This window comes from Haplochromis burtoni, unplaced genomic scaffold (genome assembly GCF_018398535.1).
Source record: "Haplochromis burtoni strain Fernald_Lab_line unplaced genomic scaffold, NCSU_Asbu1 Contig_28, whole genome shotgun sequence".
In the NCBI taxonomy this organism is placed as follows: domain Eukaryota; kingdom Metazoa; phylum Chordata; class Actinopteri; order Cichliformes; family Cichlidae; genus Haplochromis; species Haplochromis burtoni.
The window spans coordinates 1,914,574-1,932,073 of record NW_024582389.1 but is presented as its reverse complement, the minus strand read 5'-3'; the positions used below and the strand labels follow the sequence as shown (position 1 = coordinate 1,932,073).

Genomic DNA, 17,500 nt, shown 5'->3' with positions numbered 1-17,500 from the left:
TACTCGGGGTGAAAGGCAAAACCTTCTTCTATAGTTCCTTGGTTGCTCTTGATCTATTTTCCACAGCTTTAATCATTGTATCCTAGGAGGCAGAAGTCAGAGCAGATAATACTGTCACAGCCTGTGACAATCAGATGTGCAAGTCAAGTGAGACTGGGTGTGGTCTGAATCTCAGAGCTCACATAGCTAAACCAAGCTTATCTTCCCTCCATCTCTGTTTTGGTTTCCTTCTTTCTTTTTTCTACAAATGTCTCACTCATTTCCATCTTAATAATTAGTTTAAATGTTTAAGGTATCATTTAAATAAACGGTTCTGCTCTGCAGCCTCTCTTCACATCAGACTAACAACATGCACAGAGATGTTTTGCATAAGCAGGATAGTAAATGACAAAAAAAAAAATACAAATTTCTTGTTACATAGTTCAACATAAGGACTATAAAACTCCACATACATGCTTCAGACACACATATTGACACACATCTCCAATAATGGTCAAATAAATTGCAGGAATATATTTTACCCGTTGAACTGTGGCTTACAAGCACTGGGCTCCAAAGTGCAGTTGTAAAGTTACACCACCAAAAACTGTATGCATGCTATTGTCCCTGGAATTTGCATGCATTCAGTTAGTGATTCAGAAAATATGTAAATGCTGCTGATAAGCCTAAATCAACATAACCTTTTTTTTCCTCAGCATGCTTCTGTTGATCATGCAGCATTAAGCTCTTGTTTTATTTACAGCAAACAATTTGGCATTTTATTGCTACGCTGAGGTTTTCATGTTCTTTATACATCTGTGCAACCTTTTCCTCTGACAATATCTCAAACTGAAGTGCTCATTTGATCCATTTTTGTGCGGAAAAAGATGTGTCAAATGCCCCTTTCTGTCTGAGCATGCATACAGCGTGATGCAGAAAGCCTGGGTTAACAAAGAAACCACCTTTGTGATATCTGTCTGAGTGGGGTTTGGGGTTTTGTCAAGCCAGCAATTGCAAAGAAAACCTGGCTATTTGGACAGAGATTATTTTGAAACAGTGTTTAAAGGATGTGGAGGGTAGTGAATTTATTATTTCTTTCCATAGCTGCCAAAATGTAAGAAATGAAGTGGCACTTCAATTAACAAAGCATCGCTTTTTCCAGTAGTTTGTGATGCTACAGGCTGGATGCCACAGAGGCATTTAAAGGGCAGCCAGAGACAGTGTTTAAAACAAGTTCAAGGCCAGCACTTACAGACTAAACCTGCCCACAGCCCGTGATAAACATCAGCAAGTGACTTTTGTCATCTCTGAGTTAGAAATGAGTAGACCGCAACAGCTGATCGGTGGACCTCGTGATTCATTGTCATTCAGAAATGATGTTGCTCATGAAAATGAGAAGCAATACCTCCAAGCTTTCAGAGTCATTTCCTACTATTCAGCACACAAATGCTCTCTCTCTCACACACACACTAACTCACTTCAGGAGGATTGACTGGAGATAGCTGAGAAAGTAACAGCCATCATTACCTTGTCTACTTGTAAACCACAAGGGCCAAAGTAATCATCACCCTTAAACACAACGTTTCCTATTACTGACTGAACACACACACCCACACACACACACACAAATACACATGATCTGTTTCTGCAGATGGATAAATTACAGAGAGAGAAATGCACAGTGGCACAGTCGTCCAGGGCAGATGAAATGAAGAGGCTTAGCTAGAAGGATAATAGAACAACAGGGAGGAAACAAAGCCAAATAATTCATAATGCATTGTAGCGTGCTGAATAACTGCACAATCAGTAATACTGCCTTTTCTCCTGGAACATTACAAAAGAGCAGAGACAGCAGACCTACGTGAAGGACCTACTTTCCGTGGTTTCACTGTATATGCTGCTACATGTGGCATGCGACCACACGGGCAACAAAAACAACTGGCTAATCCTCCCAAACGAACTCGGCCATAATCACTTTATCACTACGTGATCTCTTTGTTATCTAGTTAGAAATCTGGCCTTAACTGTTGCCCTCAGAGGGGTGGACCATTTTGTTTGCTCTGTTGCAGTGAAACAAAGATGTGCAACCCATTTATATTTCAGCGGCGTACGACTTTCTCCTCCGCTTCTTCCTGCGTCTCACGGTCGACTTAAGGAGTGGTCTTTCTAAACACACCGGGAGTTTAAATGAAGCCTGCGGCTTGCTCACGTAGTGCCGCTCTGGCAGGGTTGTGAATGTGTTATAACCACAACCATGCGAGGATGTTGGAGCTCCTCCAAAATAAAAGTCCTGCAAGCAGGCGCACAACAAACCAATGTGCAATTTGTCTCTCCGTAGATTAACACACAGCAACATTTCACCCAGCTACAAACTGAAAAAAAAAACCTCAACCCAAATGCACGTGGTTGGAGGCTAGCTGCTTCCTTGTGCACATTGTGAAATTTTGACCAACACCAATATTTAAAATAACAATCTGACTGATCGCCGAAGCTGGTACTGATATTTTAGTTCTCTTTGATTATTCTGTGTCAGGAAAACAAATAGATGATGATTAAAAGAAACCACTGATTAAAGCCTTTGAACGCTTTATCACACTCACGTCTTTAAACATTTAGCTACTGCCAAAGGTAAATGTCATGTTATTTGCCAATATGCCAATATGGCTGATGCTGACTGTAAGACAGACAGAGAGAGAGGGACAGAGTGTGTTAGCATGCTATTGCTGTACGCTTCAGAGTGGATCTCTTTTTTTTTTTTTAATATCAGCTAAGACTGCATCCCTCTTTTGTTGCCATTTCCTGCAGTTTCATGCCCAGGCATCAAAGAGAGCACAGCTGCGTCACTGGATGAATGCTTTAATCTATTCAGCTAGTGCATCTGTGTTCTCTGTCTTACACTACGTCATTAGCCGCCCGCCTTAAAGGACGTGCTTGTGTGTCTGTGTGTGTATCTGCCCAGTAAAGTGAATAAGCATGCAAGTACATATACATGCAAACAATATGTGATCTCAAATGTCTATGTATACTTTCATGCAGTATTCACTAGCAGTATACCTACTGACAAACCCACAGATACACACACATATACAAAATAGATTTCTCTTTAACTACCGCCTTTTTTATGCCCGAAGTTGTGTTGTTTCCCAGCTGAAGGCCGTGTTAAGACATCCCATCTCTGATGCTAATCTGTGTGATGGTCAAGTTTCCAAGCAGTGCTAAATTTAGGTCCAGATTGCTGCTTTTGACTGGTGAAGGGTTGGAAACAACATTCTTTACAGTCAAAGGAGTTCAGAATTTAAACAACAAAAAGCAAAAGATCCCCACAAGCCACTGTATCGTCTAACCACAATACCAGTACTGATACTTCTTTAACACAGTTCATTAAACATGTCTGTTTGTGTTTTCAATTGCACAATCTGACCAAACTGACTCTGGGAATGGAATGGAGTCAATTTTTATAGAGCCACAAACCAAATGCTAGGATAGATTGGACTGTCTTACCTAATATAAATCACTGTCAATTGAGCATGCCCAATCAGAGCGTAATCTATTCTGTATAATTATCTTAACAACAGGATGCTATTCGTCTTCTGTAACGCTGACTGAATGGATTTTACTTGTTTGGTCAGAACAAATGGGATTCTGAGCAGCTGTTTGTCAATAGGAGATGTATGTTATGTCACCATCCAGATCTAGCAATGGCTTTGACCAACTATGGTTTGAAGTTGAACATTAACAATCGTTAATCCTTCTGACCCATTCCTAAATCCAATCGTTGAAACACCCAGTCAAGCAAACACCCGGTCAAGCAAACACCTGGTCAAGCACATCCACTGTGTAGTGTGAGTTTCCCAACTGCTATCAGAGTTTAGGCTAACACTGGCCTTGCTGCTCTTTGCACAGCAGTCCACCAAACTCGGTATCTGAGATATCGTTGGGTTTGCCAAACCCATCTGGTGCTCCTCTTAATAAAAGTCTCTTTCCTTGGATGCTAGAATTAAAAGCATCCACAATAAATCAATAACCAAGTAAATTAATGAAGGAATACAAAACCACCTAAGAGAATATAAATATATTTACTCATTTATCTTTTTATTGTTTAATCCAGTGTCTACAGGGGCCCTGAGAGTTCAAATGCACCACAACTTAAGAAAACACCAGTAAACAGAAAATCGCAGGAAAAGCACACAAAACACAGAGAAACTGTTTTTAAGGGAGACATAATAGGACAGAACAGAGACACATTTGATTTTCAAGCAATTATTTCATCATTCAGGCAAAAGACACGACGGAGAAAAAGATGTATGGTAAGGTGCGTTTTAATCGTGTGATCCATGTAACACTGTAGATACATGCTTGCTATTAGCCTTTTACTGTTAGCTTGTTAGCTTGTTACCTTGACGGTATTAGAGTTGGATTTTTGGTGAGCTTTGTGGGTTTGTTTTCCCTGTTTCAATTACATTGTATATTCAGCTTCCATTGTGTTTTCTGTGCTTTTGTAGCATTTCTCTATTAACTAGTGTTTCTTAAGCTGCAATGCATTTCAACCTTTCGTTTCAGCCCTTCCTACTAACTTTTTTCTACTGCAACACAAGGACAGTGCCGTTTCTTTCCATCACCCTGTACGTGACATCATCTGGCTTTAGCTTCAGCCTTTGAACACAACATGTATCTGTTGCCATTACATTCATTAACTGTAATACAAACTGGTTCGATTGAATTGGTTCAAGTGCACAACGGTCAAATCGAGCCACTTTTACACATCGTCTAATAATTATGTCCCAGATGGTGGATACAGTATGCTATGATGTAAGCCTCGCTGCGATAGAAGCCTGCATCTTCAACCTCTCCGTTTCTTTTGAAGTCCCCCCATGGGGGTGTGGGAGCTGGGCGATGGTAATGAATCAAGCTGAGCCATAATGAATGTCCTTATTCAAGTCTGCTTTGATGAAATTCCACCTGACTGATCTCAAATCACAGAACAAAACAGCGAGAGCTTGCTCGCAACTGTTATGAAAGCTATACTGACTGGCAACTTGATGGAGAGCACTGAGCGACTCCGAGGATCCCTTCAGGATACTTTTTCTGTTTCTTCCCTTCACGTCTTCCTTTTCCCTTCCTTCCTTATTCCTCTGTGATCACTGAGTAGGATGAAATCAGATGAGTGTGTCTACAGTTGCACTACCATTTCAAAGTCAAAGATCCGTCACAATACACCCAGAGGAGAGACATAACTCGCTGTTTCGTTCCTAAACCGGTGCTACAAATATGCAGAAAAAACCTGTGAGCTCCATGTAATAACTTAGTTGCCTATCTGTCTATATTGAAACATCATAAACTATGACAACCATCCAACAACAACATCATAAATTTCAGCCAAGTGATGGTTCTCATAGTCTTTGTCGCTGTGCTGCGTTTGGCCAAGGAACTGAGCAAAAGGCCTGTTTTACACTTCAAATGAAACAAGGTGCTACGGCACAGTCAACATGCTTTGTAGAAGTCTGGGACGCATCTGCAAGCCCCCAGTATTCCAGATAGCTTGAAAAGACTGCCAGGAGTAACAAAAGAAGTAAGTAATTATAGAGAGATCTCAAAGACAAAGCATGCAAATGATTGCCAACGGCATTTAAGAGTGGATAAGACCAACTGCTGCTGCCACCACTGCTGCTGCTGCTGCAGGTTGTTTTTGTGATGGTTTGCTTTGCTACCTTCAGTTTTTAATTGGGCTTGTAACAATGTAGTGAAACTGGATTTGAAACTGCAGCGTAACTCCCAGTACGAAGCCGTTAGTCGCTTCGATTTGCCTGTAAAGGCTGAAAATGCAATTTCAGATTAATTTGATTTTGATGATTTCTGGAACAAAGTCCTTAGAAGAAATGTTTTAGCATCATGAGGTGCTTATTTGCTCTGTTGATCAGAGCAAGATCACAAATACATCGAGACTGTTGCTGGTGACCTAAAAGTACGACGAATATATGCTACCATACAACACCAATGATGAAAAAAACACTTTAAAATGTTGTATGTGAACTATCCCAGAAGGGAAAAGGGTAACAATGGGCTTTTCCTTATTCAATATATATAAAATCAAGTGACAAGATGTGAGGAAAATCTTGCCTATTCACGGTCATAAAGCACAGTTTTTAAAAAGTACTTTGGGTGAAGGCAGCAGACAGCAATTGGCTCCTCAAATCCAGTCATTCTAAACAGGTATCACTTTAACAGTGATTAAACTGACCTCAGGCTTACAGCGCTTCACTGGTACATACCCCCACACACACTCAGACGGAGACAATACTTTTAAACACGCAGTTCTGTAAAAGAGTTAGGCCTCAGCAGCACACTTGAACAATGCAGTATCAACCAATTCGGCCGACAGGAAAGCTGAAGCATGTTAACACAGACACACGCCCGCACACATCCACAGAAATAGTGCATGTCCCTAAGCCTGGAGGGTGGGTGACAGAGCTCTGTGCTGGGCAGCAGTAGAGGCAGATGCAGCATTCATGCAGCCTGAGGGCATCGCTGGGTATTCAAGCTTCACTTGGCCTCTTCTACAGTGCCCTCTGATGCCTTAACCCCATCACCAACACACACACACACACACACTATCAGCACAATGCCAGTCAGGCCTTTCCAGCTTTGGACAAGAGACAAATTGGGAAAGAAGTAGAACAGGCTCAATGAGCGCAGACAAGTTAGACTGAGAAAACTGTAGAGGATGTAGGTTATGTTTGACTGTCTTCCTTCTACTTGTAATGCTATGTGAGTATCTAGGTTAACTCTTTCTTTGTGTGTCTATGTGTGTACGCATGTATGTGTGTGTGTGGGTTCAGGACAAAGAAATTACACAGCTTTATGAGCGTCAGCACAGTAGTTTAGATTCATGGCGTGCATCCTTTTCACGGTTTGTTTCTAAATGATAGATACCAGCAGATTATATGCATGTCCATAGTGTTGGGCAACTGAGTGAATATATGGCGTCCATAGTTGCTTGCTTCTGGACAAGTTGATCAACTTGTAAGACACAATCAGCACTAGAAGGTGGTGGCATTCCGTGAGCTAGAGAGGAGAACAGTAGAGTTAAGGTTATGGTTGGGGTGTGGGCGTCAGGGTTAACCCTAAAGCTTGATTTAGACCCGATGTGTAGTTACATTTCTCGGGCAGTGCAAGTCCGGTTAATAAGCAGGCTAATAAGCCTAGACACAGCTTCTTATCATGCATGAATACTCAGTGTAGTGCTGTCAAGACCTGTAACAGTACAGTTGATGTTAAGTCCTGGAAAACAAAGAACAAAGTCTCTACTCCTAATACAAGACGTTTGTCAGCTATCAAGCCACCTCAGGCCCCATGCTAGCTAAACTAGCAGCATGTTGCTAGTAGAGCATTAAAAAAATAAAAATAAAATCTCATCTTCATTTAAAGGCTGCAGACCTTCACCTGATTGCATGCTCATATTGTCTAGTTTAAGACAGAAATAATCCCAAATAGTGGATTTTGCATTCATTACCACAACAAGTGAGAATTTACATGTGCAGTTGCCTGGTGGTTAAAATGGTGTTCAAATCCACCATGCCTTTCTTGCCGGATGATTTCTGTGTGGAGCTTGCCTGTTCTCTCCGTGTCTGTGTGCGTTGTCTCCGGCTACTCCAACTACTACCAATCCAAAGACATGCAGTCAGTGGGGTTAGGTTAACTGATGATCCTAAATTCTCTGTAGCGATTGGTTGTCTGTTTTTCTGTGTTAGCCCTGTGACAGACTGGCGACTGTGCAGGGTGTACCCCGCCAACTGCCCTATGGCAGCTGAGATTGGTTCCACCCACTGCGACCTTGACTTGGGTAAGAGGAAGAGAATGGATGCAAGGACATTCGGTTGCTCATTGGAAAATGTAACATATCACTGACACCCATCATTTCAGCCCTGTGTGCAAAGTGGATGGCTTCATTACATTATAAAGTCATGACAAAAACATCTGTACCATTTATTTTCATTTGTGACATGTAAAGAGACGACACAGTGGAATCACTTAATTCTTTAATCCTTAAAAGGCAACAAACATGAAGCCCACACACACACACACACACCATCACCTACACATTTTCTTTCTATCGCTCTCAATTGTTCATGGTTATCTCTCCTCTGTCAGGATGTCTCTTAAATACACTCAATCTCTCCTTCTGTCTTCCCACTCTTGCAGACAGACACACATACACCTCATTCTGTTACTGACATACCAGGCCATGCAGAAAACACAAGGGAAGCCTTTTTTTTAATCCTGGGACCAAAACAGCAAAATGCAATAACCTGGGACAAAAGTGCTGACATCTGAAGATGAGTTTGGCATTCAGACAGACTGCTCGGTCGCAGCTGAAATAAACAGAAGCGACAGACCGAAGGGATCCCGCGACCCCTGACAATAAAAGAAAGACAGATACTCCTTCAATAGCTATTTTCACCCACTGCATAGTCACTGGGCCTTCAGCCTCATTTTCCTTTTCCTGATTTTCATTCTTGACTCTTTTTTCATCAAATCCCCTTTTAATCCCAATAATTTACCCATGTGTGTTGTCTTTTTATCCTCACTTCCTGCTTCACAACCACCTCTGGGTCTCTCTACACTAGTCTCACCTTACTTATGGTTACAAGGCCTGTCTTCTTTCGTCCTCTTCCCATCTTTGTTCCTCCATTGTTTCATCTATTCCAGCTTCTATCTCCCGCTCTGTAGTCCTCTCTTCTCTCTCTTCATATCTCGTCTCTATGCAGACCTTGTTTGCCTGCTTCCTGACTCGGCTTCTTGATTAGCAAGATCGACCAGCAGAAGTCTGCCAGACACTTTGTTAAAACAGCCAATGAGTCTTCAAGAGGTTTCCGTATAAATAGAAGGCTGAATCAGACAGTTCAATTACAGATAACACATTCCCACCCTTGAATTTCAAATGCTATTTAGCCACCGACAGAGAAATGGAGATTGTGGCCGGTGAAACGTGAGGTCAAGCTTTAAGGAATGAGGAAGCAGCACCAACAACCAACGCACACTTGAGTGTGCATAGCAAAGGGAGTGTGAGATTGTCTTTTTCTGGCAACACTATTCAATCCACCACGCCACTGCACTCTTACATAATTGTGAGTTTGTGTGAAGAACGAAAGCTGCCTCCTCATAGACAGCAAGAGCAGTCTAGTGCACAGCCATAGGGACTAAAATAGTTAGTCATGTGTTCATTATCGCTATCCTCTTTTAAATGCTCACCCTGTATCCAGAAACATTAAACAGAAGAGGACCTTCGAGTGGGTCCGTGCAAGTGTGTGTGGGTGTGTGTGTGAGAGAGACAGAGGCAGAGTATGAGGGGAAGGAGGTTGTGGGATTGTGATAACTTCAAAAGGTTATTATTATTATTACTGAAGGCTGAAGCCATGCTCTGGCATCCCTTAAGCTTTGATCATTATGTAAAGCTGTTGTGCTCAGCGCTGGCACTGAATACATTACAGAGTGGATAACCAGGGAGTGTGCAAGCAAGCATACATGAACCAACACATTGACTCAGCTTCGCAGTGTCTTCCGATCCAAAGCAACACACCTTATTATCTCTAAAAGACGAGCACCCTTAATCTCACATCGACGCGTGATTGGGACAAGGGGGGTGGAAAATTAGATATTTAAAGGTGCACTACAACTATTTCACAGATGGAGGTCAGGATGCTCACACAGAGGAGAGATCTGTTTTTGGCTTTGGAGTTTTTATCAAGTTCAAGAACATAATGATATCATCAGCGTTACTTCAGCTCTACTTTGGAGACAAAGAAATCCTGCAGTAAAATGAAAAACAGAGGGAATTAAGAGGATTAAGAAGATGGAATCCTTTTGGATTTAGATCCACGTATGTCAAAATATCTTGGCATCTTGTTGCATCAACTTCTACTATTCATTTGTTAGACCTCACTTGTACCCTGCTGAAATTCTGCACTACTAGAGTGCTCCTGGTAGCGTTTTCTATGTAAATCCTGTGACTCTGAGAAGTGACAGTTCTCAAAGATCAGACAGCGAAGTTAGCGCATAAACTGTGTTCATAATTTTATAAAAAAGAAGAAGCTCAGGCTTGGAATCTCACTGTGCTCGTCAACATCATTTCCAGTGAAAACCTAGATATGGTGGGACTTAAGATGTCAACACTTTACCTAGCAACAGCAAGTGCTTCAGAGAAGCATACCGAAAATGAGGTCAGTGGTGCTTAGAGCACAAAAAAAAAAGTTTTCTGTGGATCACAGGCTGCATAAAAGATGGATGGAGCAACCATGACATCACCCACTGGGTTTCTGGGCTTTACATTTTGAATCGTCAGTACTTTTACAGTTGCCATGTTAGTTTGTTGGAGCTAGAAGTTGGCATATATGGACGATACGGTGGATTTGTCGGTGAAGTTATCGGCTAACACTTCCAAACTTAGTTAACAAGCTGCAATAAGTACAGGTGTAATGCATAGAAACAAATATGTGTTAATGAGTGCAAAGTAACTGACTAATAGAATGCTAGAATCATATTTAACTAAACTGAAGGGCAAACTTATTGGGCAGGCTGTTAAACATGGCAAACTATATTATGATTCTACTAAACAGTCATCTGAAAGGTACCTAAAGCACCACCCACAAACTCCCTTTAATCTAAGTGATGCCTGGACGTAGCTACAATGACATCACCCAATGGTTTGTAACGTCCCATTTTGAAGCCTCGAGATAAGAGTTTCCACCATCATCATCATCATCATCTCAGTTTTAAGAAACCTGATGTAATAAGGAAGTTTGAGTCTGACTCTGAAACCTCATGCACAATGGCTAAAGCCTTGTGAGTGATAACTCATTAGCCAGAGAGCGTTTGGTTTCATAATCCTATTTTTTTTACCATAGTATGACCAGGAAAGTGTTTACAGAAGTCAAGGCAAAGTCATTTTCTTGTAGACTTTCACAGGACCAGAAGCTGATTTGCAAACACAGCTATCACACTCTGGTGCACTTTCACATTGGCTTAATTTTTGCAACCTAGGAGCTATGCCCATGTTCATGTCTTTGATTTTGACACGTGCCAATCCAGTTTCCAATTGTTCACTTATAAAATAATTCTCTGAGGACACAGTTGTAGTATCCATATAGGCCAAACTATCTGTATCAAGCTGTAACGTGCGTCTTGATGGTGTAAAGTTGACAATTTTAACATGCGAGTGAGTGGAAATTGACTCTCTTCTGGAGTCAGCCTCAAGTGGTCACTAGAGGAATTGCAGTTTTTGGCACTTCAGCATCTGCTTCATTCTTCAGCCCCTAAGGTTGCTGCTTGCTGTGGACACAGATCTTGCGATTGATAACCAATGGTTTTACTGTAAACTAATCCCTCTGTACTCACTTGTAACAATACGATTATTACAAGAATATTGTGGCATGGTTTAGTGCTCAGTTTAATCAGCACAGTTTACTACAGAATAACTTCAAGTTATATTTTATGTTAACACAATCTGTTATACAGACATGAATGTTTTTTCCTTTTGATGGGTGGGTGGGGGGGTGGGGCGGGGTGTCTATTACACATTGTAGGGCTAGCCCTAAAAGGTACTCTCCTGCCACTGTAAGTGAATACCAGATGTTTAAGACGTCAACAGATGTAACTATCAAAGCAACATACGCATTGCAAAAGGTTATCTTTGATTCACACGAGCAGCGTGCAAAAGTGTGACCCGTATAGCAAAAAGCATGTTTAAAATAATGTATTTATTCTCATTGCTGAGTTGCTATATGCTGTATCTATGCTAGCACTGTACCTATTAAAGCAGGAAGTCGGGAGCTGTACGTCTACTAAGCAGACTTTGATATCGGCTTTGCAAGTCATGTTTTCATTGCAGTATTTAACAATTTTCTCACACCTCACCTCTAATGCCTTGTACTGCCTCGCCTGCAATCTTAAAGTCCAAAACATATTCTGTTATCATACAGAGGCATGGAAAGCAGGAAATGTGTATTGCAGTAAATATCTGGTATTATGCTGGCATAAAGATCTCAAATGATTAATAAAATAGCTGTGGATTACATTTTTGGTTGAATTATTCCATTATTTGACTAATTGTTTGTGTCCGGCTTGCTTTTATAAGAATAATCCTTCTACAAATGATTGGTTGGTCCTATCCTGTTCTATCCTATCATGTTATTTATTGTTAGCTATGTCTATTGGGCTATTAGTCCTTGTATATCCCCTGCCAGAGTAAAATATTCTGCAGACTGCATTCTTCAGCGTATATCCTGTGTTTTGGGATAAAATACAGTCCTCCTGACTGCATTAGAAAACATGTTATTATTGCCTCTATTAATAGAGTGTCGCTATTAGGGTGATTATGAGCTTAGGAGGGGAACCCTTGCTCAGAGGGCCTAGCCACCACTTTTAATTTTCGTCTACACCATCTAATCCGAGAGCCACACTGAACTTGAAAACAAGCCATCTGTTCCTGCCCTTACCTGGCCTACATTGGCCGGAGCACACTCAAACTCTAGCTGCAAGAAGGAAAACACGGGCAGTGCAATAAAACTGTCTTGCACTGTCATCATCACTGTCACACTCCGGAGTAGATGTGCCGTAGTGCTACAATAAAAGCGACGCTGTCGTGGTAATAATAATACTGATAATAATACTAATAAAGAAATATAGCAGCACGAGAGCCTACTAGGCTAAACTCGCCAATGAGCACCATACACGCACACTGCGAGCCCCCAGATCCGTTACAACGATTCCCCCCTTCTCTTTCTTCGACCTCCAGCCAGTGATAGCAGTGGTTCTGGTAAGAAACAGTGACATAATTTAAGAAAACCGGGCATTACACAGGCCCTCAAAATCTATTTGCAACATACAGAGATGTGATGCCCACCCAGTTCAATACCAAGGACAGCGGTCGACGCTCGAGAGAGCCTGACAGCCATGACAACACATGCACTACAAAATGACAGATTTATTTCTGCACGATGCATCGTAAGCAGCTACGTGAACAAGCCCCGAATGACACTGCTTTGTTTATGAAGCATTAAACCCACGGACAGAGGGCTAGACACACAAAACCCTCGGAGATGCATTTATAGAGAGGCTTTTTGCCCCCCTGCAAGAAGCATCAACAGCCACATTTCTCCCCCTTACCAAATCACACCGTCAAAATGGCTCTATCGAATAAAACGCCCCGCACTTACCTGCTTTTCCCGGGGTGGAAGAGCTCACATGTCCCGTAGCTTATTTTAGCCTGTTAGTGTGGGTATTATCAATGTGGTGGGCACCGTTATGTGTCTGCCAGCGCCATGTTATTATCACTAAAGTGGAGGACTGTGCGGTCCTGTGCGCTACATCCGGGCTGTTGGAGAGAGCGAATGAGCGCAGTTTGTGGTGGCGGAGAGGGCGGAGAGCGCTCTGGATATATGTGGAGCACCTGTGCAACAGAGCAGGGACAACTTTCAGTCACGTAGGTGTGCTGGGAGAGCTACACATCGAGCGTATTCAATAAACGTCGGTGTGAAAAACCTCTTTCTTTTCCCCCTCCCTGTCGTCTATTGTTGCTATGGAGAGTACCAGAGCAGTTTGGACTAGCTTAATGTAATACACAAGAAGCTGAAATAGCTTACAAATACACACGAATAAACTGTTACAATAATTAGCTTAAAATGGTATGGTATATCATACATTTGCTTTTAAATTGTTTATAAGTTGTTGACGTATTCTAAAGTTTAATTATATTTTCAGTAATAACGTTAAATAAAAGTTAAAAGACTGAAACAGCTTAAAGTTGGCTTAATGGTTCTGGCAGCTAGCTTGAAGTAACGGCTAAATCGTTGGAATCACTGACCGGTAGTACTAATGGTGTGAATAGGAAAAACTAGATAAAGCAGGGATACGCCACCTGCAAGCTGACCGAAAGTAATGAGAAAAATGATGGATAAATTGCTAGTAGAGTATATTAGTGTTGTGATACTGCAGAAATTGCTATTGATGCAATACCAAGTAAATAAAGGGCCAGTATCAGTACCGATATTGATCCTTTTACCCTATAAAGGCAGCACACAACAAAACACACCTTTTAGATTTTCATGTGTTTTGAAACTGGGTTTGTTGGAGACCTGGAATGTAAATGTGTCTGTCTCCAAAGCATTTTGGGTCACACTCTGTTGTTTGAATGTGCTGTAGGCTATTAAAAATAGACCTAGTAGTCAACACAAGAAGGTTCAAACATTTTAGTGCATTTTTGAAGTATATTTTTTAAATTTCCAATAATAATTATTATTATTTCTTTAACACAGTTCATTGGGTTACATACTGAACTTGGAGGATAGAAAAAGGTATCGATGTTATCACGCTAGTATTGATTCAATACCAGTACCAGTGGTTGGTATCAGTACTATCAATATTTGCATTGATCCCCTCACCTCTGGACTATATACCTGATAAGAAGATAAGCTAAAGTACTGGCTAAATAACATTAGACAAATAATGTTGAAAGTCAGTTAAAAGTAACGGTTAAAAACATAATTTTAAATATTATACAGAAGCTAAAAAAAAAAGAAATATAGCAGAGTGTAATGGTTGAAATATATAAAAGTGATGGTAAACAACTGAAATTTGCAGTGATTGATAAAATGCTAGTAATAAACAAATAGATGAAATAGTTAAATAAAGTGTAATGACTGATAAGTTTCTGCCACCAGGTAATGCATGGAAGCTAACTTGGTTACATTACATTTCAACATTTCATTTGATTGCAAATGTCCTCTTGGCCTACATAATATCAGCTTTTAGTCCACAGGGTTGTGGATTACAAGAAATTAAAAAAAAAAAAATGAATGACAATATCAACACAATTAATCCTTTGAAAACAGACAAACAAATACAGGAAGAGGAAAACAGTGAAGCTATGTCAGAGGTCCTTTACTAATAGCAAGCACTGTAAAAACAAAATGTAATGAAAAATGAAGCAATGAAGTTTCATACACTTTAAGAAAACTCTCTTTTAAGTTGTAATTTTAGGAAGCTGATTTAGGCAGGATGATAGAAGCAAATATATCAGTACAGATGTTCTTCCAGTGAAAGCTTTAAGGACACACACAGTGTGACAGCCTCTGCCAGCTCCCACTGTGTCACAGCCCTCATTGATCTTCCATCTCTTTTTCTGACATGTTGTTTGTAGCACAGGGCTCTTCCCTAGACTATGGTAAGCGAATATGGAAGGGCAACAGCCACTTTCTGCCACTCACAGCACATTCCTTATGTCTGCTCTGTTCTTTTAAACTGAGTACTAGAAGGATAGTGGAGGGAGAAAGCATCCATAATGCAAGATCTGCCTCTTTGTATTGCTGTTAAACACTTGGATCAATGAAACAGTTGCCAGCACATGTGTTTTATCACCATCTTTCTTCTTCTTCTCCTTCTTCTGTACAGATGAAGACTTTAAAACTGTCCATCTTTCAAATATATGGTGTTGGAGGTGCATTCCTGTCCTCACTACACACGTGTGCAACATATGTCAAAACCATGCTTACAAACGTAAGCAAACCCTTCAAAAACAGTTCCTCAGTATTAACTGATTTCCTGTCCCACTGATTTGGCCTTTTGTGATCAGATCATACTGCGCTTGCCTGCTCTGTCTCCCACGGAGATTGCCACCACCCATAAATCTCTTTGGGGACATGCGAGCTCAGGTTCTCAGCCGGGGAAACACCCTTTCAGAAGACTATTCCAGGATATGCGACACTTATTATGGGGTTTACAGACAGCCACATCTGTCAAAGGAGGGGCAGTGGTGTTTTTGGATGGTAATTGAGCTTTCAATCATAATAAAATTGAATTGTGGACAGAGCTGCATCCAGGATGGAACAGCTGATTTACCATCTCTGGAAAAAAAAACACACACACACATACACACACAGACACACTACAGCTTTGAAGTGTGGTTAAAATTTGAGGGTGATAGCAAGATTTGGGAACTATGCCATACTTGGATGGTGAGGCTGATGAACTGGATTACACTGCTGGGGAATTTAATAAATTGTACTGATATTTTGACACGACTGGACTAAGTTGTCCAGAAGTGGACTATAGTAGTTCTGGAAGAAAACTCCAGAACTACTATGTTTACTGTGATTTCCACAAAGGAATCAGCTGACCTGAAAAAATGAGCCGATCCAATGGCCTTTTTGAGATCAGGGGTTTGCCCACCACATGACTGCAACCTCCCCAGTGAATATTTGACACCTCCATCTAGTGGTGGATTGTAGGAGTACGCAGGTCACGACAGTGCAGCTGCAGGAGTTCTAATGTGGGTTTTTGTTATTCTTGGAACATCAGCCCAGGCATCTCTGTTTGAATAATGTGATCTTTTCTGATACTAAACTCATTTCACAGTGGCCCAGATATGATGTTTGGAATTTCAATGCACATACATAAACATACTCAGGTTTACACACACACACACACACACACACAAACATGCTACTGTCCCCATGGCAACTGAAGCAATAACCGTGTATTTGAAACCATCTCCCTCACTCTTACTCCACTCTTACACACTCTTTGATTTACTCTCTCTTCTTCACTCAGTGTTTGAAGGCACAACACCATCTTTAGCTCTTGGTGAGAGCCACAGGTTATTGCTACCGGATGGAAAACTACTCCTCTGACTAAACACTCCAAACCATTACCCGTTGTAGGATTACCACGAAGAGGTGTCTCATTCCACACATTCAGTTTTTTTTTCTTGCACATGTAGTTGGAAAGAAGGGGCAAAGAGACAAAAGTATAAAGTTGAGGGCAGTACTCATCTGACAAGCGTTGAACCCACATTTGGAACAAAGCCCAGAGCTTATCAGAGACTAATGCCACCGTTGTTGCTTTGGAAAACCCTGCTCCTGCCAGTATGCTCTCTTCTGCCTAACAGCAGCACGCCTCACAGTTTCCTCCTTTTTCCCTCAGCTACCCCATTGGCTGAAACTACAACAAGAGATCTCCTGCAAGTGACATCATTACTCCCTCTCCCGTTGAGCAGCATATGTCATGACCACATGGTAAACTTAAATGAAGAGATGTAGTTTGCTTTCTTATTCAAATATAGCTATATCTGTTACAGTTGCATTATATGTGAGTTGCAGCTTTTGTTTTCAGACTTGATTGAGGAAGCAAACGTCAGTTCATGCCCTGGAGAGGCCAACCAGGAGAGGAAGTATCCTATCCTCTCACTATGCAGCCCAAGCAACAACAAAAAAGAAGAAGTCTTCTGATCCTTACAGGAATACCCTTTTTATATAGCTATAAGGTGGTAGTAAGTATATGAAACTTCTCCTTTTGCCCAGCTGCTTCGAGTTTGAGCTTCACTTTTAACAGCAAGTGTTCACCCCTCAAAGGTTATCGTGGCTTATTCAAGCACAACGGCGCTTCACTTTAGCCAGTTAGCACATTTAGAACATTGCTTTAGCTTAGCATTAGTTAACATCTGACCTTCAGAAGGCATCTCAAACTGTAA

General features: G+C 41.2%; 1 protein-coding gene across 1 annotated transcript in view; it reads right to left on the bottom strand.

Moving 5' to 3' along the window:
• The window catches only part of pak5 (p21 protein (Cdc42/Rac)-activated kinase 5), an 88,279-nt gene extending 74,756 nt beyond the window's left edge, over window positions 1–13,523 (bottom strand). Inside the window, exon 1 of the mRNA XM_005917696.2 lies at window positions 13,191–13,523. The gene's annotated coding sequence lies outside the window, so the exon portion shown is untranslated. The remainder of the gene's footprint in view (window positions 1–13,190) is intronic.
• Window positions 13,524–17,500: the final 3,977 nt, after the last annotated feature.